Source organism: Pleurodeles waltl, chromosome 8 (genome assembly GCF_031143425.1).
Source record: "Pleurodeles waltl isolate 20211129_DDA chromosome 8, aPleWal1.hap1.20221129, whole genome shotgun sequence".
Classification (NCBI taxonomy): domain Eukaryota; kingdom Metazoa; phylum Chordata; class Amphibia; order Caudata; family Salamandridae; genus Pleurodeles; species Pleurodeles waltl.
The window spans coordinates 844,759,534-844,778,810 of NC_090447.1; positions in this window are offsets into that span (position 1 = coordinate 844,759,534).

The following is a 19,277-nucleotide window of genomic DNA, read 5'->3' on the forward strand; positions in this document are numbered from 1 at the left end:
CATGCGCACTGCAAGTGCAACTGCTTCCCCTTTAAGATTGCTTAGGATTATTGAAGAAACCGTGGCAAAGTTGCCCATCAGTTGCATTCCTAAATCTAAGGCCGGGGCAGCCCAGTATTCATCCTGAATTTGTTTAAGCACTTTCGGTAGGTTGGCTAATGTCGATGTACCGTGTGCCGTTGTATAGAGCGCAGCAAACACCGTGCCCCATGTATTACAATGTTCCACTGTGGGAACCATCCCAAAGGGTAAACACATAGGGCCAGATGTAGCAAAGGATTTGCGCGTCGCAAACTGCGAAAATCGGCGTTTGCGAGGCGCAAATGCCTCTTTGCCATGCAGAAATGCATATTGCGAGTCGGGACCGACTCGCAATATGCATTTCAGAATCGCAAATAGGAAGGGGTGTTCCCTTCCTATTTGCGATTCGGAGTGGTATGCAATACCATTTGCGACTGCATATGCGGTCGCAAATGGTGTCGCAGTTACCATCCACTTCAAGTGGATGGTAACCCACTCGCAAATTGGAAGGGGTCCCTATGGGACCCCTTCCAGTTTGTGAATGGACCCAAAACAATTTTTTCAGGGCAGGTAGTGGTCCAAGTGACCACTGCCTGCCCTGAAAAAATACCGAAACTAAAGATTTCGTTTTTTTTTTTAAGTGCAGCTCGTTTTCCTTTAAGGAAAACGGGCTACACTTAAAAATAAAAAAACACTGCTTTATTTACAAGCAGTCACGAACATGGAGGTCTGCTGACTACAGCAGGCCTCCATGTTTGCGAGTGCCTAGACTCGCTATTGGGCCGCAATTTGCGACCCACCTCATGAATATTAATGAGGTGGGTCATTGCGACCCCATAGCGAGTCGCAGACGGGGTCTGAGACACCGTTCTGCATTGCAAATTGCGACTTGCAATTTGCGAGTCGGAAGGACTCGCAAATTGCAAGTCGCAATTTGCAATTTTCCTGCATCTGGCCCATAGTTTGTATTCTATGTTTGTCCTGAGGTCCCGTATGGGGAAATACCGCCTCCAGCGTATTGATTTTCTGTGCCAGCCAAAATGGAGTCTCCTCCCGTTTTGCTGGAACTTTACCCATAATAGAGTGTACAGTCACTGGGTTTATACCTGGTGTTACTGCATGTGGTTGTGCTGGAGCAGCACGCGCTGGGTTTGTATTTAGTGTCTGCATCACAAATTGTACTAAGCGTCTATATGTAGCCATTAAGTCTGTATATAAACGTCGAACTTCAGCCACTGCCATATTTGCAACCGCAGGATGTGGTGTATATGTGGCCAATAAAGGCCAGGTAGGACCATCATTACTTAGTGGACCTAACCTTACTGGTAATATTGTATGGGGTAGGGTGCCATCAAGCCAATTATTATGTTCTTGATAAGATAGAGGTATCTCTAAGTATGCGTACGCCCTGTACAGTCCAGGCGCGTTCGCAACTGTATATGCATGAAATGTATTTGTGTTCCCATCAACTGCTGGAAATGTGACCCAAGAGTAAAAAAGTTCTGTTCTATAGGCTGCCTGGGCGTCCACCACAAACGTGACTGGACCACCCTGGTCCGTAAGGCCATTTGCTAGCAAATGTGCTGTGAGCGGTTATCTCATGTTAAGAGCTATTTGTACTACTTGGGGATTCGCCATTTGAAAAACAGTGAGAATTCAGAGAAGGCACACCAAGATGGGTTCTATCCTTTTAAGGTTCAAGCTTGAACAACCATCCGCTGTAATTCGGATTACCTATACCGCGGTGGTGGAAATCCTCAGTGCCATGGACGTCTCCGCTAAAGGAACTGAGGGATCATTATATTATATGAGACCGAGATAAACCGGTGGACCCGAAAATTAGAGCCAGACCAAACGTTGGCGGCGCCATGTCGCATAGGCTCTCATTATCCTAATGAGACTACTGGATTTTTGGGCAGCAAGATCGTTCACAGGGTGGGGAACTAAATCTGACCCATGGTGAATGACCCTTGTTGCCCCAAATCCGGTTTTTGCTCTGGCTAACTAGCAGTGCCTCATCTCTCCCAAAGGGAAGAGACAATTGGGCAGCCGAGCGCATGACATCTTAGTGCTTCCGAGGGAAGTCGTGGTCACTCAGGTTACAACCAGTTCTTTCGTACACAGTGTGGTCTCATATATAAATTACAAAGGCAGTTTGAGTTTTAAAAATTGGTTTAATAAAACGACTGCATTTTAGATAACAAAGCGTGAGACGCAATAATCAGAACTATACAACACAGTATGATTGAAATAGTAATGAGGAGAGTGAAACATAAGAATAAGGCTATCATATTGCAACTAAATTATGTTCTCTCTAAGTTATATTTTGAGCACAGCATGTGAAGCTCTAAGCCTGCCTTTCAGGTTCCCCCGGGAGGACATCAACCCTCATTCCTGAGCAAAAGCCTGTGATCTGTATCAGCATCTGCAACAGGGCAGTCAGCATCTAGTTGTGGGTTCCTGGTCGGAATCTCCCTCTTACGTGTACCAGGACTAGAAAGTGTTTTTATAACTAACACGCCGGTGTTCTAAGAAACGTCCCTACATAAGGATGTGTACTTTCTACGAACCATAAAGACTAAACTTCTACCACGTCTATCGGCAATGTACCAGACTGTATCCTTGACTGAAGCACAGAGCGAGCAAGAATGTATTGTTTGAGAACACAGTGCTGAAGTAAGCTAAACAGTGTGATAGAGTGAAATAAAAACAAGACCGTGAAACTGGTTATTGTAAAATAACAGTGCGAGGTTAAATAAAATGCATCTAGGGCAAAGTGCACAGAGGCCTAATACGTTAAGCAAACGTGCAGAAAGCTACATTAAAAAATAGCTACCCTACACTGTGAGTGCGCTGCACAGTGAACCAATGACTTGTCTCGATTACACAACGCATCCCCGACACCGACCTTAGCATCTCAAGCCCCATCGACAGGATCCTCTACATCAATGCAACAAAAACGCACAAGGCAGTCTCACTCAACTAGGAACTGATGCATTGCCTTGGCTACGTGACACATCTTCAAAGCTCATGCACGCAACATTCTGTAAATGGGATTTAAGGTACTTTGTTCAGTGGCCCTAAATGTTTCCCTGTAGCCAACCTACGCTCCATTGCAGTCGGGCTGAGTGTGTGACGTTTTCCCGGTTCGGCAGGACCATTTATCGAATTTGTGCTTCTTGGTGCTATTTTTCTTAAAACTTGAAAATTCAATATCTCCTGTTCTACTAACTGGATTTTTTTCATTTTGGTTTTGTTTTATTTGTTAAACACTACTGCATGTTTCTAACTCTGTTGTAAGCTCCTTATGTGTCACTGTTTTACTGTTTGAAGTGTTGCACAAATACTTTACACATTGCCTCCAAATTAAGCATGACTGCTCTGTACCAAGCTACCAGGGGTTGAGCATAGGCTAATTTGGGGTTTGCGTGTGTCTTATCCTGATTAGGATTGTAGTTGCTGCTTGACCTGTGCTCACACCCTAGACAACCAACAACCCACTTTCTTACCATAGGAATGGTCCTAAAGGTTTTCAAATTAACTAAAGTTTGAACAGAATGATTTTGCAAATTTTATGCATTGGACTTACGAGCAATAATTGCCCAATTTTCAGATTTTAAAGGCAGCACTGTGGTTTTTGACAGTGATAGGAAAGTCTGCATCAGCCAATGAGCAGAAGAATGTACCTATTGCTGATCTTCCTGGTGTGACTGGCTGAATTCACTGTGGATCTTTAACCGTAAGGTATCACTTGTCCTATTCTCTCTGCCTTTATTCCTCATCAAACATTTACAAATATTTTTCAATTTAACATTACATTGCTGTGTTAATAAATGCTTGTTTTAAATCTTTCTTTGTTGTAGTTTCTTGCTTTTAATTGAGTATCACAAATTGCACTGTATCGAAATTAAGAATGCTGTGCAAAACTGGTCTGATATTTGGTTGCAGCATTATATGGCTAGGGATGTTAACAATGATATGAAGCCTACCATCTCTACTAATTACATAATCACTGCGCTCACCCTCATCCACCCCATCTCTCTATTATCACCTACTTAACCCTAGAGGGCTACAAACCAGTAGTCTAAATCATAACCTGGAACAGGGCTCTTCCTAAAATGGTGCAGAGTGAAGTAGTGTTAAGAGCCAAGTCCATAACCCTGTCAGTAGCCCCTTGTCTCTCAATCAATCTCCCAGTTCAGTCCAGCTGCCTCACAAAAATATCCAACAAATGCACTCTGACCTGAAGGACTTAACCATATATAGACATGATTTACATGAGAGCTGTGATTACTCACCTCATACTACATCGCAGACACTACTGATCAGAGACATATCTCTCCCAAAAGTTAACTACCTGACATGAAAGTGAAGCTGGATCACCAGCAAGGGATGACACAGAGTCTGCAAACAACACTCCATCTTACATTCCCAGAAGTTCTTCTGATTCCCTTTACAGTCCACTTGAGGCACTTTGGCCCATATTTATACTTTTTCACGCAAACTGCATTAGCTCAATTTTGTGTGAAAAAGTATAGCGCCGGCAAGTGCCATTCCAAGGCGCCGGCGGGTGCCATATTTATGGAATGGCGCTAGCCGGCACTAATGCCCTGTTAGCGTCCTTGTAAAGCATGCTAACAGGATGAGAGAGGTGTGGGGGAAACCGGAGTGTGTGTGCCGATTTATGGTGCTACACTGATTAGAGGCAAAAAAATGCCTCTAAGCAGTGTAGCACCATTTTCTGGTGCACAACCCCCATGGACATAGCTCCTGTCTTAGTAAAGAAAGGAGCCATGCCCACCACCCAATGGCCATTCTCAGGGGACGAATGTCCCCTGGGCATGGCCATTGAGGCCAGCGCCATGCAGGCGACCCCAAGTCAGGGCCCACAAGCGTGAAAATAATTTTAAAAAAATACTTACCGGGACATACCTGGGATGGGTCTACCATCCTGTGGTGTCCCTCTGGTGTGGGTGGGGGTGTCCCTTGGGCCAGGGAAGGGCACCCGTGCGCCCTTTCCATGGTCTCTCACCATGGAAATATGCCTGCAGGCCCCCTAACGCCTGCCCATACCCAGGCGTTAAATAATGGCACTAAGCAAGTTTAGCGCCATTATTTAAGGCCCTTATCCCATGTGCTGGATTTTAGCACAGGAGAATAACTATGCCGCTAAGGCCATATCGTCCTTTCCTTGACGGGAACGCCTACCTTGCATCTCATTGATGAAAGGCAGGTTTTCACGCCCAGAAAATGACTTTAACTCCATAACTTTGGCGGTAGACGTGTCTAGCGCCAAAGTATAAATATGGAGTTAGGTTTGCGCTGAATTAGCGTTAAAAAAATGACACTAATTCAGCGTAAACTGAGTATAAATATGGGCCTTTGTTCTGAAGAGCCCGGAATGTCGATCAAATCCAAACATGTGGAGCATTCTTCCAAAAACATTACCTTTAACACACCCCATACAAGAACATCTATGTGATCAAAGAATCCACAATACATCCTAGTAGCTGAATCTCTACAGATAGACAACCTAAACACAATCAGTCAACTACAAAAGAATCACTTCATCCCGAACCAGCGATACAGCTCCTACACATCTCATCAGAGCTGCACTCATGAACTGTAGGTCCGTGGCAGTCTTTCATGGAGTTTCCATAGGCTCCCTCATACGACTTATATGGATGCAGTCTTTGTTCTGCACATCCTAATTGTCACTGATGTATCACTAAAATAAGAGTTTTCTGGGTGATTTTAACCTCCACTTTCAAAAAGATGAAGGCAAACACACACCGCCCTCAATATCCTTCCTATTGGGCTGAAAGCCTACACCTTCCTTACTCACAATAATAACTACAGTAAGAATCTGACTTTCATAAGGAAGCACCGCATAGAAACCTCTAGCCTTCTGCAACTGGATTAGCCAGATTACTATAACATTTACGGCCTCGTTTATGAAGCCCTAGTGTCACACTGCACCACCAGATCATCATTTTATTTGACACTCTGGTGGCGCAGTGTGCCTGTCCATATTTACAAGGCCAGGCAAATCCACCTTGCGTGCCACTGGGAATGGGCAGAAATGCCCTGTATCTAAAAGATACAGTGCATTTCTGTCCTCTCCCCCTGCGCTGGTGCAGAAATTGATGCCGTGTGCCAACGCAGGTACCCTTGCACCATGGTGCGGCGCACCATGGTGAAAGGGTGCCTGCGCTGTGGGAATGATGGTTTTTGTGCAGGGGGGGGTCATCTTCCTGCACAAAAACAATCACAAGAAGTGTTTTCCTATTTCTATGTGTGCTGCAAAATGCAGTACACATGGAAAGAGGAAACATGTGGAGAAATAAAAATATTTCTCCCCGTTGCGTCACTCTTACTCCATCCCTGAGGTGTCATAGGAATCTGACTCATTCCCAGACTTGTAAATCTGGGAAGGTGTCTGATTCCTTGGGGTTCCATGTGTGTTGCGTGGGAACACCCCAAGCAACACCCATGGAACACCCCTTTCACGCAGTGTTATGCGTGAAAAGGGTCCCTATTTACAAGGCCAAGAAAAGCCACGCAAGGTGGCTTTGCATGGTCTTGCAAAAATGGGCTGGCACACTGTGCCACTGGAGTGTAAAAAAAAAAACATGCTCTGGTGGTGCAGTGTGTGACACTAGGGCCTCATACATGAAGCCCTAAATATTGTTGGTGCACTGGAAGGAGTTTCTTGAAGGCAATTTGGGGAATCCTCAAATTTATGCTATTATTAATGTAGTTGCAACTTAAACAAACCTCTTTTAAGTGCAACGAGTAATACAGTTTTCTGAAACTATAAAAACAGTGTATAGGTAGCGCATAAGCAAGAAAGCCACAGGTAGTGGCTTGTAGCGTTAGTCATGTGCCTTTTGATCTCATTGCCAGTAATGTACTCATGGGAGCTTGTATATTAGCATTTTTCAAAGCAATAGAGAGGCACTATCCCTTACAGGTACTCCTACACCACTGTCTCTTCAGAATGAATACCTGATGCTGCCGTCTTGAACTAGACGAGCTTTGCTGATCTCTCCCTAGGTAGTGCAGTCATCTGATGTGACTGTTAGTCGTCCCTATTCATGATATAGAAACTGACCCACTGAAAGAGCCCAAGGGATTTCAAGTTAAAATTGCTAAGAAGTGTTTGTATTCCTTCCTCCAATTAACTCTCAAGCAAAAAGAGAAAAAGTCACAAACATCCTTCTTGGGGTCGATCTGTTTCTGGAACCTTTTTGTTTGGTGCATTCATCAGGACCCATCGGATCCCATGTTTATTACCACTGTATATACTTAGGAACATATTTTTGTAGACCACGTACAGGAATAACGGATACCCAATGTGCACTCCATTTGTTGGCTGATGTTTGGGTCAATATATCTTGTAAGAGGGGCCTCGCCTTTGGATTCGCAACAGTGTCAAAAATGCACAATTGATTAGTGTTTCTGGAACTGTGAAGTTCCATTTGATTAAGAGGAATTTAGAAATTGTTGTGCAATTCCTCTCATCAACGATTCTCAACAGCAGTTAAAATGACTAACTTGCTAAATGCAATTTGGGGCAAACAGGTAGCATTCAAGAGTATTAACATGGGTCTGACAATTCGTGCAGTTATTCTTATCAGCCAGCTGCCTACAGAACCTTTCGTAAACTGAAAAAGATCGGAATATACAGTGGAAACATAACATTTAAAAGACAAAGGGCTGGTATAACTCTGCTTTACTTGGAAAAGACTGTGCACTTTCTAAGAAAAATGATTTCAGCAAAAACCTTTTATGTGTTTTTCTGCTCACTTTCTTAGTTATTTTTCTGGGTATCCTGTAAAAGTGAAAAACGGGCATGTATTAAACTCTTGGTGCTAACTAGGATAGTATATTTTGTGCAGTAGATGTAACTAGAGATGATTTGAACTTGAAGCCTATGATTACCATGGGCTACTTCAGCTTTAGGACATCACCCTTGACAATATACCAGTTCAGCAGTGTGCTCAATATAGCATTAAAAACGTAGAAGTTTGGCCTTATAGCACACATTAATTCAGGAAGGAAGCTGCATCAGTCCTTGCTGCCTCTGTGCTGAACAGGAGAGTGGTCATGAAAGCCAGTGATTTGAGATCGAGTTTATTTTACTCCTCCATGCAATATTAATAGTACTTAAGGGTGTCACATCCCAGGCTATCTCAATAACCTGGTCCAAATTTGGGTTTTGAATGGTCACCAGGAGGTCGCAACTTGGAAGAGGAGACAGAGGGGGCCCTCAGCAACACAGAGAGCCCACGCACAAGAAGGCAGCACCCGCAGAAGTACTTGATCACGGGTTCAAGAAAACTGAGCACGGTGGTCGCCTTAACACTACAAAAGAGGGTCCCACGAAGCCGGTGGTCAACTCAGCGAGTTGAGCAATGCATGACGGAGTGCTGGGGACCTGGGCTAGGCTGCACATGAAGGATTCCTTGCAAAAGTGCACAGAAGCCCTAGCAGCTGCAGTTCACGTGGTACACGATTACTGTCTGGTGAGGGGAGGAAAGTACTTACCTTCTCCAAATATGGACAGATGTACCACTGGACAGTCTGGGTCACTTGGATCCACAACCTGTGTTCCAGGGACCACGCTCGTCACAATGAGAGGGGACCCAGAGGACCGGTGAAGCTGAAGTTTGGTGCCTGCGTTAGCAGGAGGAAGATTCCGTCGACCCACGGGAGATTTCTTCTTGGCTTCCAGTTCAGGGTGAATGCAGACAGCCCCCAGAGCATGCACCACCAGGAAACAGTTGAGAAAGCTGGCAGGATTAGGCGCTACAATGTTGCTGGTAGTCTTCTTGCTACTTTGTTGCGGTTTTGCAGGCGTCCTGGGGCAGTCAGCGGTCGATCCTTGGCAGAAGTCGAAGAGGAAGATGCAGAGGAACTCTCGTGAATTCTTTCACTTCCTTATCTGAGGAAAAGCCCACAGGAGAGACCCTAAATAGCCCTCAGAGGAGGATTGGCCACCAAGTGAGGTAAGCACCTATCAGGAGGGGTCGCTGATGTCACCTGCTGGCACTGGCCACTCAGAGGCCTCCATTGTGCCAGCACACCTCTGGACTCAAGATGGCAGAGGTCTGGGACACACTAGAGGAGCTCTCAGGACCACCCCTGGGGTGGTGATAGACAGGGGAGTGGTCACTCCCCTATCCTTTGTCCAGTTTCGTGCCAGAGCAGGGACTGGGGGTTCCCTGAACCGGTGTAGACTGGCTTATGCAAGGAGGGCACCATCTGTGCCCTTCAAAGCATTTCTAGAGGCTGGGGGAGGCCATTCCTCCTCAGCCCTTAACACCTATTTCCAAAGGGAGAGGGTGTAACACCCTCTCTCAGAGGAAATTCTTTGTTCTGCCTTCCTGGACCTGGGCTGCCCAGACCCCAGGAGGACAGAAGCCTGTTTGTGGGTTGGCAGCAGCGGTAGCTGCAGTGAAAACCCCAGAGAGCTGGTTTGGCAGTACCCGGGGTCCATGATGGAGCCCTTGTGGATGCATGGGATTGGCACCCCAATACCAGATTTGGAATGGGGGGGACAATTCCATGATCTTAGACATGTTGCATGGCCATATTCGGAGTTACCATTGTGAGGCCACATATAAGTATTGACCTATATGTAGTGCACGTGTGTAATGGTGTCCCTGCACTCACAAAGTTTGGGGAAATTACCCTGAACTATGTGGGGGCACCTTGGTTAGTGCCAGTGTGCCCTCACACTTAGTAACTTTGCACCCAACCTTCACCAAGTGAGGGTTAGAAATATGGGTGACTTACAAGTTACTTAAGTGTAGTGGAAAATGGCTGTGAAATAACGTGGATGTTATTTCTCTCAGGTTGCAGTGGCAGTCCTGTGTAAGAATTGTCTGAGCTCCCTATGGGTGGCAAAAGAAATGCTGCAGCCCATAGGGTCTCCTGGAACCCCAATACACTGGGTACCTAGGTACCATATACTAGGGAATTATAAGAGTGTTCCAGTGTTCCAATTAGAATTGGTGAAAATGGTCACTAGCCTATAGTGACAATTTGAAAGGTAGAAAGAGCATAAGCACTGAGGTTCTGGTTAGCAGAGCCTCAGTGACACGATTAGTCACTACACAGGGACACACATTCAGGCCGCAAACTATGAGCACTGGGGTCCTGGCTAGCAGGATCCCAGTGAGACAGGCAAAAACAACTGACATACAAGTAAAAAATGGGGGTCACATGCCAGGCAAGATGGTACTTTCCAACAGACAGGCACTCTTCATGTTCAGGCCTGGCAGCAAGGCACTAAATGCACAGGCGGCTGGCTACCTGAGTTGAGCTCTGCTAGGCTGAAGATGTCACATCCCATCGGACATGACCTCCTCAGCCGAGCAAAGCCCTTGGTGGTCCTCCTCTCATGACAAGGGGGAGCATCACTTATAAACTTGACCTGGGCACTCTAGTTTTAAGGCTTAGTGTCCAGCAGTGACGATAGTCGCAGAGTGGGGTGGGGTCAGCAGTCTTACTGACCCCATTGAACTCTGTGATGAGTAAGGGATGCTTCCACCTCCCATTGATTGACCCACAACAAAGCCAGCCAATGAGAGCAGGCAGCAGTCCTAATTGTCTAGAACTACAAAGACTTCCTTCTGGCCAATAGTGATCACAGCTGCCCCCTGGTAAGTTTTTTTTTTTTTATGTTTTGTGTGTGTATATGTGTATGTATGAATGTATGTGTATTTGTGGGTGCGTGGTGTAAATAGGTATGTGTGAGTGTGTGTGTATGTATGTGCTTTTGAATGTTGTATGAATGTGTGCAGGGCGTATATGTGTAAATGTATTTGTGTGGGTGAGTGTGCATGTGTGGTCTCACACCTTATTTTGCTTGAATTACCAGCCACCATGGGTGGTATTCTTTGTTTTATGACTAATTCGACTGATATGAACTTGTAACTTTGCTAATCAGTTAATAAACCTTCATGGATTGCAAATCTACTACTCTCTGTCATCCTTGTAGGCCTCTGTGTGCTTCCCTGTCATTGATGTTTTGCTGAATTGTTGATGTTAAGTCTCAGCCTGGGACAAAAGGTCCTTCCACTCAAGTGCAGCTTGTACTTGAGTTTGCACCAATGATCAGCATGGTACAAATCCCTTCAGCACTGTAACAAAATTCTGGTAGCATAGAATGGTTCCTGCTAAGAGTTAGAATTTCACCCAGAGTTAGACTCTGTCTCAGCCCAGTCTACGTCCCCAAGGTTCCATGATGAAGTATGGAGAATTAGTGGTGTTCTGACATTTTAGAAGTGTTTGCAGTGACCTAGGAATTTTAGTATAGGTAGGATTATATGTCTTTGATCATGCTACAACCCCTACCACAGCATAATGTACTACAATACTTTACACAATGTTCAAAAGAGTTTCACAATGTGAGTATTTTACTCATGGAGATAAAGTTCATGTTAGAAATGGGGCCTTTAGCTGACAGTCAGTTTACACCTGTCCAAGTAGGGATTCTCACTCTAGCCAGGGTAAGGGAGATACACAGCTCAGATAACCCCTGCTCACCCCCTTGGTAGCTTGGCACAAGCAGTCAGTCTTATCTCAGAGGCAATGGGTAAAGTATTTGCACAAACACATACAGTAACACAGTGAAAACACCACAAAATTACTCCATACCAGTTTAGACAAATAGCCAATATTTATCTAAATCAAACAAGACCAAAATGACAAAAATCCTACATACACAAGTAAGGGTATCAAATTTTAAAGTAAAAAGAGTCTTAATCTATAAGAATCAATGGATTTAGTACAAAGTACCTAGTATGCGTCGAAAGTAACGCCGCCGGGGCAAGTGTGCATCGGAAAAGCATTTGATTCGTCGATTCCTTACTCGCAAGTGAGGCTGTTCATCGATTCTTTCTCCACCCGGTAAGCAATGAGTTGATTCATTCCTCACAGAGAAGGGATGCGTTGATTTCCAGACAAGTAGCCTTGGCTTCGTGCAGTGATGTTGAAGATTTTGATGTCAAGGGATGTTCCGTGGAATATCTGGACGAACGGCAATGGTGAAGTCACGCTGAGCGGCGATGCAGCAATTTCTGCAGGTGCAAGGCAGGTGCTGCATTGATTTTACAGCCATGAGGTGGGTGCTGCATCAATTATTCTGCCACTCTGCTCCGGTGCGTGGATCTTCACTCAGGTTCTGCCAGCTTCTTCTTCCAGGTGCCCAGGGACTGGATGTGACACTTCTTGGCAAGTCAGGGGGTCTCAGCAAGAGAGCCCAGGTGTTGCCAGATGAAGTCTTTGATGTCCCTGAGACTTCTTAACAGGAGGCAAGCACAGTCCAAGCACTTGGAGAAGCTTCACAAGCAGGAATGCACAGCAAAGTCCAGTCTTTGTACTTCCTTAAGGCAGAAGCAGCAACTGCAGGCCAACCCAGCAAAGCACACTCAGCAATGGAGCAGTAGTCCTCCTCACAGCTCTTCAGCTCTTCTCCTTGGCAGAGGTTTCTCTTGGTCCAGAAGTGTTCTAAGATCCTGGGGTTTTGAGTCCACTATTTATATTCATTTCTGCCTTTTACGTAGGCAAACTTAAAAGGAAAGTCTTTGTAGTGCACAAGACCCTGCCTCTTCCTTGCCCTGCCCCAGCCACACTCTAGGGTTTTGGAGATTGTATTGCGAGGTGAAAAATACAGCCCTTTCAAGTGCAGGTGACAGCTCCTCCCTCCCACTCTAGCACAAGAAGACTCATCAGGATATGCAGGACACACCTCAGCTCCCTTTGTATTACTGTCTAGAGTGAATTCACAAACAGCTTAACTGTCAGTCTGACCCAGACATGGACTCAGCAGCCAAGCAGAGGCACAGAACGGTTTAGCCAGAAAATGTCCACTTTCTAAAAGTGGCGTTTTCAAATAGACAATCTAAAAAACAACTTTACCAAAATATGTATTTTTAAATTGTGAGGACAGAGACTCCATAGCTATATCTGTTCTGAGTGGGAAACCACACTTAAAAGATATTGAAAGGTAATCCCAATGTTACCCTAAGGAAGAGATATGCCTTGCAATAGTGAAAAATGAATTTGGCAGTATTTCACTACCAGGACACGTAAAACACACCAGTACATATTCCACCTTCCAAATACTCTTCACCCTCACCATGGGGCTTCCTAGGTCCTACCTTAGGGGTGCCCTACATGTACTAAAAGGGAAGGGTTGGGTCTCGCAAATGAGTGCACTTTCCAGTTCGACATGGCAGTTAAAAACTGCACACACAGACACTGCAGTGGCAGGTCTGGGGCAGGTTTACAGTGCTATTCATGTGGGACTCACAAGTAGTGCTGCAGTCCAGTAGTAGCATTTGATTTACAAGCCCTGGGCACACATAGTACGCTTTACTGGGGACTTCCCAGTAAATCATATATGCCAATCATGGATAAACCAATAATATTCACAATTTAGATAGAAAGCATTTTCACTTTAGCACTGATCAGCAGGGGTAAAGTGCCCAGAGTTCCAAACCAGCAAAAACGAAATCTAGCACACAGTCAAAAATAGAGGAAGCAGAGGCAAAAAGACTGGGGAAACCACGCCAAGGATGCCAAGTCTAACAGTTCATGATTCAGCTCAGGCCAAGGAACTAGAGGATTAGACTCATGAGACTCATGAAGAAGTGTAATGTGTGTTTTAGGCTGTTAGCTTGTTTTTGCTGTGGTATGGCTAGTGTTTATCACAGAGAATCAGTTTCTGTTGGTCAGTCATCTAGCCTCTCATGAACTGAGTCTGACTATATACCTGCAGTGTCATCACTTGAGTCACCATTGAACACCAGTGTTACAGGGATAATGATTTGTTCATGTCATGTGGAGGCGTAATGTCACATAGTCGAACTGTGTAAGCAATGACAAGTGGGAGGATCAAGCCTGCTGTCAATGTGTGTTAACCAGGGGTGTGAAGAAGAAGAGGGTTGGGTCTCAATGGTCAACATATCCTCCTTTGATAACCTGTAGTTGCTATCACCTTGATGGAAAGTGTGGTATTTTAAAGGGCCAGGGTCATAAAATCATTTAGAACTATAATCATATATACATAAGGCCACAAATTGCTCCATTGACACCTGACAAGTATCCAGAAAAGAATATCTAGCAGGTATATCTGATTTTATGATTATATATAATTACACAAAGGTAACCCCCATACAACAGGTGAGGGGTAAGAAGATTAAGGTTTGATTTCCTTCAAAATGTGTGAATGCTCCCATTTCATGAGGGTGGGGATAGGGGTGATGTCATGAAAGGTGAGAGGGCTAGGATAACAAGACAAGTGCGAGCAGTGTGAATGAAGAGATCTCTTTGATCTCTCTAATAACCAAATGGTTACATGTAGGTAAAGATTACGGACTGTTGAGGGAGTAGATCGAGGTTTACCCCATGACAAGATGTCTCTTGAGCAGGTAGGTCTTTAGTTCTTTCCTGAATAATTTAAAGCAGATATTTGAGTTATAAACGCCAATGAGTTTGGTGATGCCTCTTTGGTGCTGGAGAAAGCATTGTGGTAGAGTGTCATTTAATAAATTTACTGAAGTAATTTCCTCATGTACTATGACTTGTGGAGACTTGTGAGGCCTATGAAAGTTATATAACCTGCCATCTAAACCTAGATATTTTCTGTGACCTAGAATGCACCTCAGTTGCAAGAGACTGTAAAATGTGTCTGTCTCTGTTGTCTATAGACTCTAATTATGAGTTGTGTTCAAAATGTAGTTTTCCCATTGCTAACGCGTCCCAATCTAGTTATTTTATTCACTCTGGGACTCGTTTTAGGCCAATGAATCTTTTGACCCTGATTGAAGACACCTTAGGACGAGATAACTGATCAACATGTCAATCAACAAGTCAATAACGTCATCAATTAGACTCAGAAACCACCATGGCCTTTCAGTCATGAATAACCACACCAGTTTAGTTTAATTTTGTGATGTTTATTCCCTATTGATTGGGCTGTGAGATAGGGGTGGACAGGTATAGAAGTATGCCGGGTAGTGAGGAGTGGAGGGTTTTTCTTCTTTAGGCACTTGTGACAATCCGCTTTTAGTGCTCAGCCCAACGCCTCACCCGTTTTGGCTCCGTCCCCTGTGACCCCCCTGTCTCAATCCCCCACCCTCTCCTCTTTTCTACCACCCCCCTTGTGCTCAGTATTATCTATAGTGTGCCGCCGTCCTTGTAACAAGGACCGTACCTTGTTAAGCCATGACCCTCCAGGGTCGTGGCGGGGACTGCTCCCGTCCGTATCTCGGCTTCCCGGTTCGTAGTCTCTGCGGCGTGTTGTCTTCTCTTCCGATCCGGACCCTGCTTCCTCTTCCCGCGGCGTCTTCTCTTCGTCTGACGTTCGACTCCTTTCCCCAGGGAACTCCTCCTTCCCCTTCCTGAAGTCCGTCCTCAGTTTTAACGCCGGAACACGGAAATCCGGTCTTGACGTGTCCGACGGCGTTCGTACGTCCCCATGGGAACACGCGAGGGCTCCGGGTGAGGCGCGCGAAAGGCGCCAGTCTGCAGAGTTGTAGGACGCGGTCGAAGATACCCGTCTACACTCCCCATCCCATGATCGGGACTGGTAGAGGACCGAAGAGTCGGGACACCGGGACAGAAAATCTGCAGGGCCCTGCTGAGATCCCGGAATGTGGCGGACCTGGAAAGTAAAAGGCTGGAGCTCAAGAAACCAACGTAAGACCCTTGAATTAGTATCCTTATGTGAGGCCAACCACGTTAACGGGCATGATCGGTGTAGAGGAGAAAAGGCCTGCCCAAGAGATAATACTGCAAACATTCTACGGCCCACTTAATAGCTAGACATTCCTTCTCAATAGCGGGATAGTGACACTCCCTGGAAAGTAGTTTCCTGCTGATGAATACAATAGGATGTACGTGTCCCATACTCTCGGGTTGAGTGAAAACAGCGCCGAGACCGACGTTGGAAGCGTCGGCATACAAGTGGAAGGGCATGGAAAAATCCGGACACTTCAACACAGCTTCAGTCATAAGGGATCGTTTGAGCTGGTTAAAACCATGGAGTTGAGAGTCGGTGAAAAGGGGTAGTTTGGTGGGGTAGTGTTTTTTTAGGAGATCAGTCAGGGGAGCTGCAATCGTGGAGTACTGGGGAATGAATCTGTGATAGTACCCCACCAAACCCAGAAAGGATCGAAGTTCTAAGATGGCCTCAATCTTATCCTTTTGTGGTCGCAGGGCCCCGTTACCAATAAGGTAACCGAGATAAGCAATTTGCGTGTTTCCTAGAACGCATTTTTTGGGATTGGCCGTAAGGCCGGCCCTGGCTAAAGTGTGGAACACCTCTTCGAGATGATGCAGGTGTTCAGTCCAGGAGTCGCTAAAAATGACGATATCATCTAAGTATGCCGCCGTGAACGATTGGAATGGTTTTAAGAGCCGGTCCATCAGAAGTTGAAATGTAGCAGGTGCCCCGTGAAGGCCAAAGGGAAGGACAGTGAAATGAAAAAGACCAGACTGGGTTGCAAAGGCTGTCTTGTCCTTGTCGGAGGAGGCTAGTGGGATTTGCCAGTACCCTTTCGTTAGGTCCAGGGTGGACATGTAGCGGGCACTTCCTATTTTCTCCAGCACTTCATCCACCCGTGGAATAGGATATGTGTCAAAAAGAGATATGTCATTCAACTTTCGGAAGTCGATGCAAAACCGGATAGACCCATCCGGTTTCGGAACGAGAACAACCGGGGAGCACCACAGGCTGGTGGACGGTTCGATCACCTTTAGGGCTAACATTTTCGCTATTTCTTCTTCAATGAGATGTTTCCATGCTTTGGGAATCCGGTAGGGCCGTAGGCGAACGGTTTGGCCCTCCGGTGTTCTGATATGGTGTTGAATCAAGGAAGTTCTACCGGGTGTCTCCGAAAAAAAATCGAATATTGTTGTAACAATGTGGATAGTTGGACTTTTTCTAGTTTGGAAAGAGAGCTGTTTACACAGGGACTTACCCACTGTTCTACGCTCGTGGTGGGATAAAGGTCCAGGCCTAACGCAGTGTTTGGTGTTATTAGGAACCCAGTAGCAGAGGGGTTAGGAGTGTCTTCGGGTGTTTCCCACTTTTTCAGAAGATTAACATGATAGATTTGGGTCCTTTTTGGGTGTGCATTGATTTCAATGAGGTAGGTGACGGGGGAAACCGCTTTTAACACTCGATAGGGCCCTTGCCACTTAGCCAATAGTTTATGTTCGGAAGTTGGTCGCATTATCAGAACCTGGTCGTTAGGGTGAAAAGACCATAGTTTGGTCCCCTGATCGTAATACGCTTTTTGATTTTCTTGTGTCTTCTCTAAATGCTTTCGTACATCTTCCCAAACAGTCTGTAAATGCGATTTCAGCTTATGGATATACTCTAATAGGGGTTTTTCTTCATTACCTTCTTCTTCCCATATTTCGGCGGCCATGTCAAGTAAATTACGGGGTTGCCTCCCAAACACCAGTTCGAAAGGACTATGTCCGGTGGACGATTGTTCATGAGTCCGGATAGCATAGAGGACCAGAGGCAGTTTCTGGTCCCAGTCCTTTCCGGAGTCATCCACTGTTTTCCTCAGTAACGTTTTAATGGTGCGGTTATAGCGTTCCACTAAACCGTGTGTTTGAGGGTGGTATACTGAGGTTTTTATCTGAGTGATCCCCAGTGTTTTACATATCTGTTTCATAAGGGCCGATACAAAAGGAGTACCCTGGTCGGTTAGAATCTCTTGGGGAAAACCTACTCGGGAGAAAAAAGTTAGCATGGCTTGGGCGATTGACTTCGTGGTCATACTAGTAAGAGGGATGGCCTCTGGATATCTGGTAGCGTAGTCTACTAAGACGAGTATATAGGTCTGACCTTTGGATGATAGTAAGAGAGGTCCGACCAAATCCATACCCACGCAGTTGAACGGAATGTCGATAATGGGCAGGGGTTGCAAAGGGGCTTTCCTCAAGGCTCCTGGTTCTACTAACTGACATCTAGGACACTGTGTGCAATATTTTCTGATGTGGGCATAAACCCCTGGCCAATAGAATCATCTCAATAGATATTCATCAGTTTTTTCTCGACCGTAATGTCCACCCCCTGGCTGGTTATGGGCTAAGAATAGGACCTGAGTCCTGTAGGTCTCAGGTACCACAAGTTGTTTCTTTTCTCCGCTTGTGGTCATAGTGAGTCTATATAGCAGGTTTTTTTGAATTAGGAAATAGGGACCCACCTCCCCTGTGGATTCCGTTTTGGCATTTCTCCATGCATGAACGAGGGTGGGGTCCTCCCTCTGGCTAGCTCTAAAGGAGACAGAGACGTTGTCGATACTGGCTACCCGCCTCTCTGGGGAATTTTCAGATCGGGTTGTTGAATAGTTTTGTTTCTGTTGTCTTTTCTCTTTTCTGGTTAGTTTCCTCCGAACTGGAGACCCCTCAATTGGACTGTTAGCAAACGGTGCTTCTGACCACCAATCAGGAGACTGTTCTGGTTTTCTTGTTTTGTCTAAGAGATCAGTGAACCGAGAATAATCTGTACCGATGACACAGTCTTCTATTAATTTGTCCATAATCCCTATGGGCAGGAAATCGTGATACTCTCCCCATTCTACTATGACCAGCTCTAGGGGATAGTTCGCTTTATCTCCATGAATGCAACAGATAGTAACCCACTGGCTCGGGGTCGGGTTCATTTGATTTAACAAGTCCCTGCGGATCACTGACTGACTACAGCCCGAGTCGATCAATGCTTCTATTGGTGTTCCATTTACCTTTATGATCTGTTTGAATGTACAGTTCCCTCTACCAAAACACAACACTCTACCCCGGGTAACCCCTATTTCCATAGGCTCTACCCCTTCGTTTTTCCTGGGGCACCTTCTTGCAATGTGCCCCCACTCCCCACAAATAAAGCATTGCGGTTGTTGCATGGGGTTAGATTCTCCAGTCCTACGAAATCCTAGTTGCTCTGGTGGCCGTCGTGGAGGATATTTGAGTGGTCCTACGGGAGGTTTGATTATGTTCCTGGGGCCTAAAGTCTTAACATCAACAGACCGGTGATAGGCGCAAGCTAGATCAACTGCCAGTTCTGTGTCCATCTTGGGATGCTGCCGTATCCAATTCTGGTACTACCGGGGAGGGAATCTAGGTATTGTTCCAGGATAACTGCTTTGATTACATCTTCTCGGTCTGTTCCTAGTGGCCCCAGCCATTTCAGCCCCAAATCCTTAACCCTAAAATAGAAAGTACGG